The sequence below is a fragment of the Trachypithecus francoisi genome, unplaced genomic scaffold (assembly GCF_009764315.1).
Source record: "Trachypithecus francoisi isolate TF-2019V2 unplaced genomic scaffold, Tfra_2.0 Lachesis_group10, whole genome shotgun sequence".
NCBI lineage: Eukaryota > Metazoa > Chordata > Mammalia > Primates > Cercopithecidae > Trachypithecus > Trachypithecus francoisi.
In genome coordinates, this window is record NW_022681455.1 from 66,439,557 (window position 1) to 66,451,928 (window position 12,372).

A 12,372-nucleotide genomic window follows, 5' to 3' on the forward strand; every position below is an offset into this window, starting at 1 on the left:
GGCTTTTTAAGCAGAAATAACGCCAAAGTTAAAGTGTGAATATTACAAGCTAGATGAGAACACTTAATTTTAATGATGAGCTTGCCAATCATCTCTTGGGTTGAACTCCTGCTTATAAAACCTGGCACTCTGGTTTGTAAATCTGTCCTTAAAATGTCATTAACATGAGTCCATAAACCTGGTGCTGAGGGTCAAAACAAAAATTGCACTGGACTTGGCTGGGGACGTTGGCTCACACCCGTAATCCCAGCAATTTAGAGGCCTAGGTGGGTGAATTGCTTGAGCCCAGGAGTTCAAGACCTGCCTGGCCAACATGGAGAAACCCCATGTCAACTAAAAATAGAAAAATTAGCCAGGCGTGGTGGTGCACACCTGTAGTCCCAGCTACTTGGTAGGCTGAGGTGGGAGGATCACTTGAGCCCAGGACATGGAGGTTGCAGTGAGTGGTGATAGTGACACTGCATCCAGCCTGGGCTACAGAGCAAGACTCTTTCAAACAAAAATGCACTGGACAAAGTTACACATGCAAAGAAGACTTTATTCAAGCCAAATGCAATAGGGAAAAGAAGCCAGAACTCAGTCTGAGCTCTAAGAGATGGAGAGGTTTTAAGAGCTGGGAAGAGAGTGGAGGATTATAGGCCACCTGTGTTTGTTCATTGCCTTAAACCAAAACAAACATAAGCTTTCAGGTATCTTTATGATAAGAGGTAGTTTTATTTGTGAAGCAAGTTGCCTGCAGAAGTTACGCACTTACCCTCTTACAGAAATTGGAAGATAAGGACATGCTTCCATGAAGATTTCAATAAAGATGTCTCTGAGGTCCTTGAGAAAGACTTTCCTGGGCTATAAAAGTAGCAAGGAGTTTTGAATTTTTTGCTTTTTGTTTGTTTGTTTGTTTTTGTTTTTGTTTTTTTAATTACCTCTCAAGGAGTCAGATAAAGATTTGCAAGTTTTCTAAATGAACAGCTCTAAGAAAAGCGAGGTCAAGAAGACTGTCTAAAGTTTAGTCAAGTTGAGGAGAATGTCAAGGCATTGTTGGCCACAAGTAAGGTAATAGACTAGCACCTCAAAACCAACTAAATTGGTAGGACCCATCCATGGGCTCAATCAACTAGAGGACAGTCACCTGTCCCAAAACACCCAGCCAGAAACATCTGGCAAATCTTACCTTTACCTAAAAACAAATGATTCATTGTGAAAATGATTCTGTCTTAGCAACCACCAACGTATGAGTCTCAAAAGCCTCTTGAGGGGTTGCTGAGTACACCTCCCTTCCCACTATCCACTAACATCCAGGAAGAAGGGCCAGCTTGCCTTTAATAAGGGATTTTCAACAAAAGAGAATAATCTCAATAATTGAATTGAAGGTTAGCTTTTCAATTTCTATTCTTTTATTTTGCCAGCTAGAAGTGTGTATCAGTTTTTCAGATTAATTCCTAAACTACCATTATCTTTTCCCCCTCTCTCAAAAATGGAATTGCACTTCTAAGATTCATAAGGAATTTTATACATACAATGGAATGTAATTTTATGTAGCAATTATGTTGTGCTTTATCCTAAAGTGGACTTGAGGTAGCTTATAAGGATACGTACTTTTTAAATATATCCAACAAATGTATATTCCGAATTAGCTGCAGTCTAGATACTGTGTGAGAAGTGGGTGATGTGATATTGAACAAGACATGGTCCCTATTTTTAAGGGACGCAGGGTGTTTGAGGTCATACCAACTGACAAATCAAATTACAATTTGACGGATTTCTGTGGAAAATAAATAAGGGTGTACTATAGGAATTCTTGGAAAGGCATTGATACAGGTTGCCAGAAAATAATAGGAAGGACAATCAAGGTGATACAGAGGCTAATGTAGTACCTAAAATGTGTGCCTCGAGGTCTTAGACTCTTCCCTGGAGCTTTGCCAAGTGATGACCTTGAGCTTCCTAGCAACCAATGCAAATACAGAAACTATATTTAGTTGTGTAGTTCACAGTGTCTCTAAGATAAAAGCCAACATTTCCTCTGTAGAAGCAAAAAACCAAGAGGTGCCTCTTGTGAACCCTTATGCTTCATTCCATGGAAAATTCTTTATCAATAACATTCTTATAAAATCTTAGAGTTTTATAGAGATGCTTCTTATGTTCCTTCTTGAAGGGTAATGTGGTGGTTAATTTATGTGTCAACTTCACAAGGCCACAGTAGCCAGATATTTAGTCAAATAGCATTCTAGATGTCACTATAAAGGTATTTTTTTAGATGAGATTAACATTTAAATCAGTAGACTTTGAGTAAAGCCATTTCCCCTCGGTAATGTGGATGGCCTCATCAAATCAGTTGAAGGCCTTAGGAGAAAAATACCGAGATTCCCTGAGGAAAAGGGAATTCTGCCTCCCAACTGCCTTCAAACTACAGCTACAACAACCACCCTTTCTAGAGCCTCCAGCTGCTGGCTTGCCCTGCAGATTAGGGACTTACCAGCCCCTACAATCACATGAGTCAATTTTTTTTTTTTTTTTTTTTTTTTTTGAGACGGAGTTTCGCTCTGTGGCCCAGGCTGAAGTGCAGTGGCCAGATCTCAGCTCACTGCAAGCTCTGCCTCCCAGGTTTACGCCATTCTCCTGCCTCAGCCTCCCCAGTAGCTGGGACTACAGGCGCCCGCCACCTTGCCCGGCTAGTTTTTTTTTGTATTTTTTAGTAGAGACGGGGTTTCACCGTGTTAGCCAGGATGGTCTCGATCACCTGACCTCGTGATCCACCCGTCTCGGCCTCCCAAAGTGCTGGGATTACAGGCTTGAGCCACCGTGCCCGGCCGAGTCAATTCTTAAAGATACATCTCTTTCTGTATATATGCACTTATCCTATCTATCGTGTTTCTCTGGAGAACCTTGGCTAATACAATTAAAGGCTTTACATCCAAGTACCATCAACAGAAACAGTTTTTCACAGGGTCAATACAATGTGCTACATGTATAAAGCTCTCTCATGGTCTGGCTGAATAAAAGAAAAAAAGTAGAACATCTAATCTATTCAAGAACTCACCCAAGAATATGATTTCTCAAAACAGAGGTTTAGGTAACAATTTTAAGCTTTCTGAGTGCTTGTAAGTACTTTCTTTATAAATGTTTATTTAATCCTCATAAGAAATCTATAAGGCATATTCTATCATTATTTTCATTTTACAAATAAAGAAACTGAGGTACATATCCTCTCCAATATCACACAAGGTAGTAAATGCCAGAGTCAGAATTTATCCTCACAGCTTAGTTTTACAGTCTAAGTTCTCAACTATCCTGCTGAAGAGTGAATAATTTTTAGTCTGCAGAAAGTTTAAGGTTAAATTCACTGGTCTGGCAGGTATTTGGGATGAATTAAGATTAGATCTGCATGCCTCATTGTCTGCAGAACCTTGCATAGAAATAGTGTATCCAGAAGGCCTCTCCCCCTCCATGGAGAAGAATGTTGGAGAACTGCTAAGAACTTCCTCAGAACACAAGTTTCGGTTTAGTTCAACATATGAGAGACTGAGATCCAAAGTTGTGCATCATAGAACATGGAAATAATAAGTTTTGCTTAGAGAATATGATAATCAGTTCACTAAAGCATACTGTGTCCACGAAAGTGTTCTTTTTAATTTCAATGTTCATGAAACATCTAGCTTTTAAATGATGGAATTTTCCAGTGATCTGTATAGGATAAACTGGCTGCAAAATATAATCCTAAGTGACCAGTATTAATTATCCAATTAGATATTCACTAAAAATTATAATTAGAGCTTTGAAATTGTGAATTGAGGATCATGCATCCAGATAATTATATCAAAGGACAAGATATCTCATATGGCCCTATTATTTCATGATCATAAGATCACATTATAAGAGGAAGTACGCTACAGGAGATTCCTTGTGTTTTCTCTCTGTGAGTTGTGGAGAGGAAGCTAATATATTCAGTTCATCAAGAAGTAGTAACAAGTCATTAATGGGAAGAGAAGCTAAAACACAGCTTGATTTTGTCTCACTGTGAATTATCCAGAACTGGTCCCTTGGAGGGATCATTACCACAAACCTGGACACTCAAGGTAAGATTAAAACAAAGGTTATGTACAAGCACATGAGCTGGGGAATCATACGGGTGAATAAAAGCTGCGGATAGTCTTAGAATTTTTGGTTTTGTTTTTTGTTTTCCCTCATGGAATTTCCATCAAAGTGAAAAAGAGCATAATAACAATCAAACAAAGATTAGCTGTGTTCCCAGAGCTCAGGAGCATTCCTTTCAAATCCTGTCCTGAGAAGCCCAGACTTGACTTTTTGTCACTGTAGAAAACCGTTATGAGTTTTGGATGAAATGACTTGCAACTAGTAAGTAGTTCCAATTTTAAAAGGCGTAGTATGCTTCTAAATTTTTTTTATTCTTAAAAATAAATTTCATTCTAGTAACTTTTTTTTTTTTTTTTTTTTTTTTTGCGACGGAGTCTTGCTCTGTCACCAGGCTGGAGTACAGGGGCACAATCTCGGCTCACTGCAACCTCTGCCTCTCGAGTTCAAGCGATTCTCCTGCCTCAGCCTCCTGAGTAGCTGGGATTACAGGCACGCACCATCACACCAGCTAATTTTTGTATTTTCAGTAGAGACAGGATTTCACTATGTTGACCAGGATGGTCTCAATCTCCTGACCCCGTGATCCACCCACCTCAGCCTCCCAAAGTGCTGGGATTACAGGCATGAGCCACTGCGCCCGGCCCATCTAATAACCTTTTTCAGCATTAGCCCTGGGCAGGATTAATAATAATTCTGAGGATATAAATGTCAAATTTGTCAAATATATTTACAGATAAAGTTTTATATCTTATATAGATTTATAACATATGGTTGTCATTTGAGTTATGTAATCAGACTAATTTGAATGGTTTCAGATATATTTCTATACAAATTCTGACCATCTGATGCCTTTAATAAGAACAGCAAAGTCTATCCCAGGTGGTTCTTGTGCCTAGCCTGGGAGGGATTTCACATGGTTGCTCCTTGCTGATATTCCTCTGCATGAGAGTAAGGGACATTGAGCACGAGAATCATCTGACAGGGTCCTTCTCTTACTGTCCAGCCTCCCCAGTGATTCAAGTATCAGAAAAACTGAATGAAGAATGGAGCAAATTCATGACAGGGCCTCCTGCTCTCTTAGGGTCTTCAACCACCTCATGACCTCCATGGACGGATTCGGCTGCCACTCTTTCCTAAAAAGAAGGATGCTTCCACAAGTCACTTTCAGCAAACAGCCTCCACAACAAGGCATTTCTGCTGGAAACTTTTCTTCCCTTTTGTTTCAGAATCTTGGAGCATGACCAGCTTTTAGGCAATTATCCATTTCCTTTTCACTTCCAGAGTTCTTTATATCCATCCTCTAGGTAGATAAACCATATCAGAAGACCCATCCGATTGGACACTTTGGATAAAGCAGTTTATTTGCAGTCTCACTCTTGGTTATTCTTCAGGCAGGTGAGGTGAGAACTGGACCCACTTTTCTTCTTGGAGAGATGCAAGTATAAAACATGACACTATGCTTTGAACTGAAGCTCTCCAATCACGATCGTGTCTCCCAATTTTACTAACCCGTGTACTCATTTGGCAGGAAGCCTGTTTGCTAAGCTCCCTTGAAGAGAAAAACATGAGAGTGCATATGAAGCTGTACTGGGGCTGGTTAACTCAGATGATGTGGTGCTCGTGAAGGAGCACCAGCCTCAGTGCGAGCCTAGCGCTTTTCTCTTGCCACAGAGAAAAAGCATGGAGGAGAAGGCCAAAACAAACCTCTATCCCTGCCAAGTTCGGCAGTGAATCAGAGAGTACTTCATAGAAATCCATTCTGTGGCCTCCTGAACAGGGACCAGGCATTCATAATCAGCACAGTTTATTTTAATTGAGCAGCAGATTATTTATCTGATTGAAAAAAAATGTTATTAGGCTTTTTAGAAGACTTGAATTATAAGTATAGTGTGGTCTTTTTTTTTTATATTTTTATGAGGGTATCCAAAAGCATCAGATCCCAGTGATTGTTTTATATATATATATATATTTATATAAATTCTTTTAAAGGTAATTCCATGAAGTAAGTGTGCTGCTGGTATTATTGTGGAGTAGCCAAGAAATTGTTCATCACCACACTATACAGATTTCTCAGGGACCCAAGCACAGACCCTCTGCCTGAGTGTTTACCCAGCATGTTTTCTAGAATATCACAGAGCTGAGGTTGTTTATGTTTCTGTTGACATCAACATGATGACCATGTGTTTATATAGCAGGATGCCAGCCCTTGTCCACAATTTCAAATGCTTCACTCCACCACAGCTGTGCAGAGACCTTCCCTATCATAATGAGTATAATTAACTTCCAGAGTTATAATTCTAACATGGTAGATTTTTCAGAATTTATCATTTGACACTAAAAAACCTGCATAGTATTTCATTTTTAGAAGAAATTATCTTACTTTCTTTATGTATTCAAGAAAAGATAGTGGGCCTTCATGGGTACTTGCCTAGCTGCATAAAGTATTCCTGCAAAATTAGATATGTTCATAAGGTCTCTGGTCAAGTAATGGATGCCCAGAAATATTTAGTATGTTGAGGGTGAAGGAAGTTGAACGATCCATCTCTTGCTCATACCACATATGCAAATAAAAGTCATTTAGAAATGGCTCCTCTTCTCTTAAGTTTCAAGTTATACTTGCATAAGCTTAGGCCTCTCAACGTTTAAATTAATACAGTAGAAGTTTTTCTGCTGTTAAAAAATTGTAGAAAAAGTCATAAGTGGGAAAGAAGGATTCCAAAGTATAAATTAGAGAACGAAAATCAATTTTCCACTCTGCTTGGCATTCAGTGTTTTTCTCTTTCAGCGACATATGGAATAAAAGCATGATCATTATTTTTAAAGGCTGGTGGATGAGGAGGAGGAGAGAGAAAGACAAGCAGAGAGGAGGAAGGGAGGGAGGGAAAATGAGAGGAGAAGGAATTGACAGCTAAATTGAGAGAAATACAAAAGGCATATGTGGAAAGCAATTTGGGAACAAGAAAACAAATGTGTACATTTAAGATTCATAGGGATTACAAGGCATCCCCAGTCTTTGGTGAAAAGACTATGCAAAAAGAAAAACCAAGAGGCATTGTAAGTGTAGTGAATGGCAAGCCATGATGGATGTTGAAAGGGGAAGAAAAGCAGACAGATGATGGAGAGGTAACAAGATACTGACAAAGGTATTCAACTATGAGGTGCTTTGAAAGTCTGGTTTTCCAGAGTTTTCCAGCTGTGTGCCAGTTATTGCTACGAACAATGAATAAAGCTTACTTTCTTTTCCAATGAAGATCTTTAACCTTTGTGTTTAGGGTAAATTGGTTCTCTGGTAGATGGTATAAAATCATAAGGGAAACATAGTACCATAGAAATACTGTGAGTATCTAGAGAAAGTAATGCTGGTTTTCAATAGGCTCGAGGTCCATTTTTATATTGTGCCAAAAAACCAATCAAGATTAAGAACTGGACTTTTACCCTTAGGAATTCATTCAGATGCAACTCCTGACTTATTATAAAAACAAACTATTCCCAGTTGCCCAGACGAACAATTGTTCTGATTACTTATGCTTACAAAAAGGAAAATCTGTCAGACAAAAAAATATATGACAGAGAAAAAAAAATAAGAATGGGGAAAAGAAGAGGGGGTATTTCTTTATGAACACACTTGTTTTTTTAGTTGTTAGGAAGTGGGCCGGCAAAGTAGGACTAAAAACTTTACTGTCTGAAGACCAGTGTGTTGAATCTGATGACCTGTTGAGGTCTACACTAACTTAAAAAGTCTATGATTCTGATGAAGGATTTTAACCCCCAAAATGTGTATACATTATAATTAGTTATATTAGCAAAATACATAAAGATAATATTGGAAAAATGTCTTCCAATGATGAAACCACATGATTCTGTATTCCCAAGGCAGAAGTTTCTGGAATCTAAATTCTCTCCATAGAATGCCATGTCATTATCAGTCCTGGTTTGTAAGTAATATGAAAGTGTTCCATGTCCTGTCCTGAAGGGAGAAGGTCATGATGTATGCCTCATTCTGCTATTTGGCAAGGCCTTTGAAAATTTGCAGCTTTTTTTTCTTGTCATAAATTTTTGTTTTTAATGAAAGTAAAATCACATATGCATCCAAACTCAATTGAAAGAAAAGAGTTGTTAGCACTTTATAATAATGGTCACACTCCACGACTCTACAGGAAATAACATGCAGTCCATTATTGTTTTGGTAACATAACCTGGTACATCATCTGAAAGATGTCATATGAAATGCTTTCTTTTTCCAGGGGAGAGAAACAGAATATTGAAATATAAGATTGACCTGATGCAGTATAAATACCCACTTGAAGCAATAATTTATCCTTTTTTCTGAGGACAAAGAGTTTTCTTCATTTTCTGACTAGGACAAAAGCAATTAAGAACTAAGTTATTAAAAAATCCATTATCAGCTAGCAGAGTCATTTACTGATATAATCAGAAAAACTAAAGGGCAGTTTGAGATGTCAGTGAGGAAGAATTTGAAGAGAAAGAAAGTCACATACTGCCAATATTGGTTGGTAAACGAGGTGCACAAACTCTGGTGAGCTGTGGCCATTACTCAACCTTATCCATAAAAGCATTTTTCCCTCTTTGATTCCAAGCTGATTCTAGCTTCTGCAGTCAATTTTCTAATGTAAAGCACGAGTGTTCGGTATAAATTATTTATTTATTTATTGCCCCAAGTCAGCTCCTGGTGAATTGAGCCTTGCTTAAACTTACTTTCTCTTCCTCTGCAGAGTTATAAGGCTCAGCAGAGCCATAGCTGCAGTCTCCAAACCTTGCCTGACCTTGAGCCTCACCTTGTCTGCTATACCAATTTTAGGAACATTCTAGAAAAGTTGCTTCAGGACAGTCACTAACCCCAGGTTCCCCTCGCACAATGGAACATTTGCAATCCTTGCAGCAATCACATCTGTTTTGTTGACCTCAGAGACTGATCTATTATTTCAAAAAGATACACAAGAATCTCTTATTCCCTAGAAAAAGAACATTGTACAAAAGAAAAAAATGCCAGGTTTATTTGAAAATACACCCTCATGTAGGCTTCTTGGACCTTGAACTACTAAGGTAATGCAGAGAATTTTCTTCACTTAACTTACGGTCCTACAATGAAAGCTGATGATGACCTTTAAAAATGTTATCTCAACACATAATAATAAAAAATACTAAAATAGCTTCAACATCTCTCCTTCTATGTAAAAAAACACTCCACTTTACCTGCAGTCTAGAATGTTTTGGAGCATTTTGAAAGATTTTCGGACAATAGAACTTTTTTTACCCTAAGTTATGGTTACATAGAAGACAGGTATTCAAATTACTTAAATTATTAAAATAGAGTAGGGCACCTGCCTATGCTGTCACTGTCAACAGCACTGAGTTTTGGAGTAGATAACCACTGTCACAAAGCAATGTCAGTCTCTAGCCAAGCATGTAGGAATATGGGCACATCTTAAAAAAAAAAAAAAAAAAAAAAAGTCCAGGTGCGTTGGCTCACACCTGTAATCCCAGCACTTTGAGAGGCCAAGGTGGGTGGATCAGGAGATCAAGAGATTGACACCATCCTGGCCAACATGGTGAAACCCTGTCTCTATTAAAAATACAAAAATTAGCTGGGCATGGTGGCACGTGCCTGTAGTCCCAACAACCCGGGAGGCTGAGGCAGGAGAATTGCTTGAACTCGGGAAGCGGAGGTTGCAGTGAGCCGAGATCGCGCCCCTGCACTCCAGTCTGGTAACAGAGCAAGACTCCATCCCAAAAAAAGAAAGTGTTGAATAGCTCATGTAATTTACTGTGTACTCTACTGAAAGTGAAAAAGAATAGTTGTAAGGTACTCATGTTTTGTTTTTGCACCATTATAAAGTCGAAAAATCCTAAGACAGGCTGGATGCAATGGCTCATGCCTGTAATCCCAGCACTTTACAAAAATAAAAAATAAAAAAATAAATTAAAAAAACTTTGGTCTTCATTTGTTCAAGTTGCTTTTCATCAAATGGTTGAAATTAGGGCTTCACATAGATCATTTCACTACAGTTTTGCGGTCAGTGTAACCCCACATTTAATACTCCCATTTTTGAGGGAAAATATTTTCATTAAATAGCTCAAAAAGTTAGCTGCACAACTTGTTCTAGAACAAAACCTTTTCATAGCATATGCCCCCACCTCCCTTTATCATCATCCAAGTACTTGAAACATTACAAGAAGAAAGAAAACATGATGACAAGAAAATTGCTTCTGAATTATCATGTTCTACAGAAGGAAAGATATTTAAGAAAACATTTAAAAGATAATTAAAGGTTAAAAAAAAGGAGTTTTGTGGCAAAGGGATTCAAATTTCTGTTGTGCTTCAGCTGTGGAGCTGACCCATGCTTGCTTTCTCAGTATTTGATTCATGTAAAGCACAGCCAAACGGGACGCCTGGTGCTGTGGTTGCCAGCAGTGAAGCAAACGTGTGTCAGGGTTCTACTCAATATGCAAACCATTCTCAGGCTTTATAGTAATTTAAAAGTTCCTCTTAAAGTATCTTGTCCTTTATGTATCATCAAAAAAGAATCAAAATGCTGTGTACAGAGCTTTCACAGTTGGATGCTGTAGGCTGTAAAGTGAGACAGCCTTCCCCAGTTGTAGCACAGTGGTTTCCAAACTTTTCTTGGGATCAGGACCCCTTTACACCCTTGGAAGTTATTAACGATCCCAAATATCTTTTCTTTATTAAAATATTTGAAATATGCCTATTAGACATTTTAAATGATCATTTTACATTTATTTTTCTATTCAAAATAATAAACTCATTGCCTGTTAACAACAAAAAAAAAGTTTTAAGGAAAAACAACATATTTTTCAAAACAAGAAAATTTAGTGAGAATAGCATTGTTTTACATTTTCTGCAAATCTCTTGAATGCCTGACTGACTTGAAGACAGCTGAATTCTTGTATCTGCTTCTGCACTCCATGCATTCAATTCAAACTATATGAAGTATGTAAAGAAAAATCTGGGTCCACAGAGATACGTGATCATAAAAAGAAGGAATCTTTTCATAATCTTTTTTAACATTATATATTATTCTTTGATGCTACACCAAAACCCAGAGCAGAAGTTTTATAAAAGTTAGTTGCAATGAGGAATCTGAAACCCTATCAATAAACTTTTTATCCTCCTATATTAAAATCTAGTAGTCTATCTTGTACTTTCAATGGATCTTGTACTCTGCACAATTTTGTAATATGATCATTAACCATTTGAAAAATATTGGTTAAGTTATGCAGATCTTCCAAATGTTAAAATCTTTCATTTATATAATATCCAAAAAAATCATATTCATTCATATCACCACTAATACAATCAGAAAAGTCTTTAAGTATTGGGAAGCAATCAAGCTCATGGTGGCACACACGTTTTTCAAAATTCTGATTTTCATTTGAAAGCTCAAAATTTATTATTGGCAAAAAATACCATCTGTTGATTTCCTTTAAGTGGCTGCCTCACACACTTTGTACTTAGGAGGCTGAGACAGGAGGATCATTTGAACCCAGGAGTTTGAGGTACAGTGAACTATGATCGCACCACCACACTCCAGCCTGGTGACATGGCAAGAACCTGTGTTTACAATAGCAAAGACTTGGAATCAACCCAAATGTCCATCTGTGACAGACTGGATTCAGAAAATGTGGCACATATACACCATGGAATACTATGCAGCCATAAAAAAGGATGAGTTTGCATCCTTTGTAGGGACATGGATGCAGCTGGAAACCATCATTCTTAGCAAACTATCACAAGAAGAGAAAACCAAACACCGCATGTTCTCACTCATAGGTGGGAACTGAACAATGAGATCACTTGGACTCGGGAAGGGGAACATCACACACTGGGGCCTATCATGGGGAGGGGGGAGGAGGGAGGGATTGCATTGGGGAGTTATACATGATATAAATGATGAATTGATGGGTGCTGACGAGTTGATGGGTGCAGCACACCAACATGGCATAAGTATACATATGTAACAAACCTGCACGTTATGCACATGTACCCTAGAACTTAAAGTATAATTAAAAAAAAAAAAAAAAAGAATCTGTGTTTAAAAAAAAAGAAAGAAAAAAAAAGGAAATGTCTTTCAACTGCTTTTTTGTAATCTGTTCTCTCCAGTAAAAGTTTTGCTTCCTGAAACAAGTAGCTAGTTCAGATTGCAACTCAATTACAAAATGTTTTTCCCTGAGATAACTATAGTACTTCAGTAGCAGAGGAAATGCTTTTTTAAAACCTCTTACTTCATCATCTGCAATATTGAA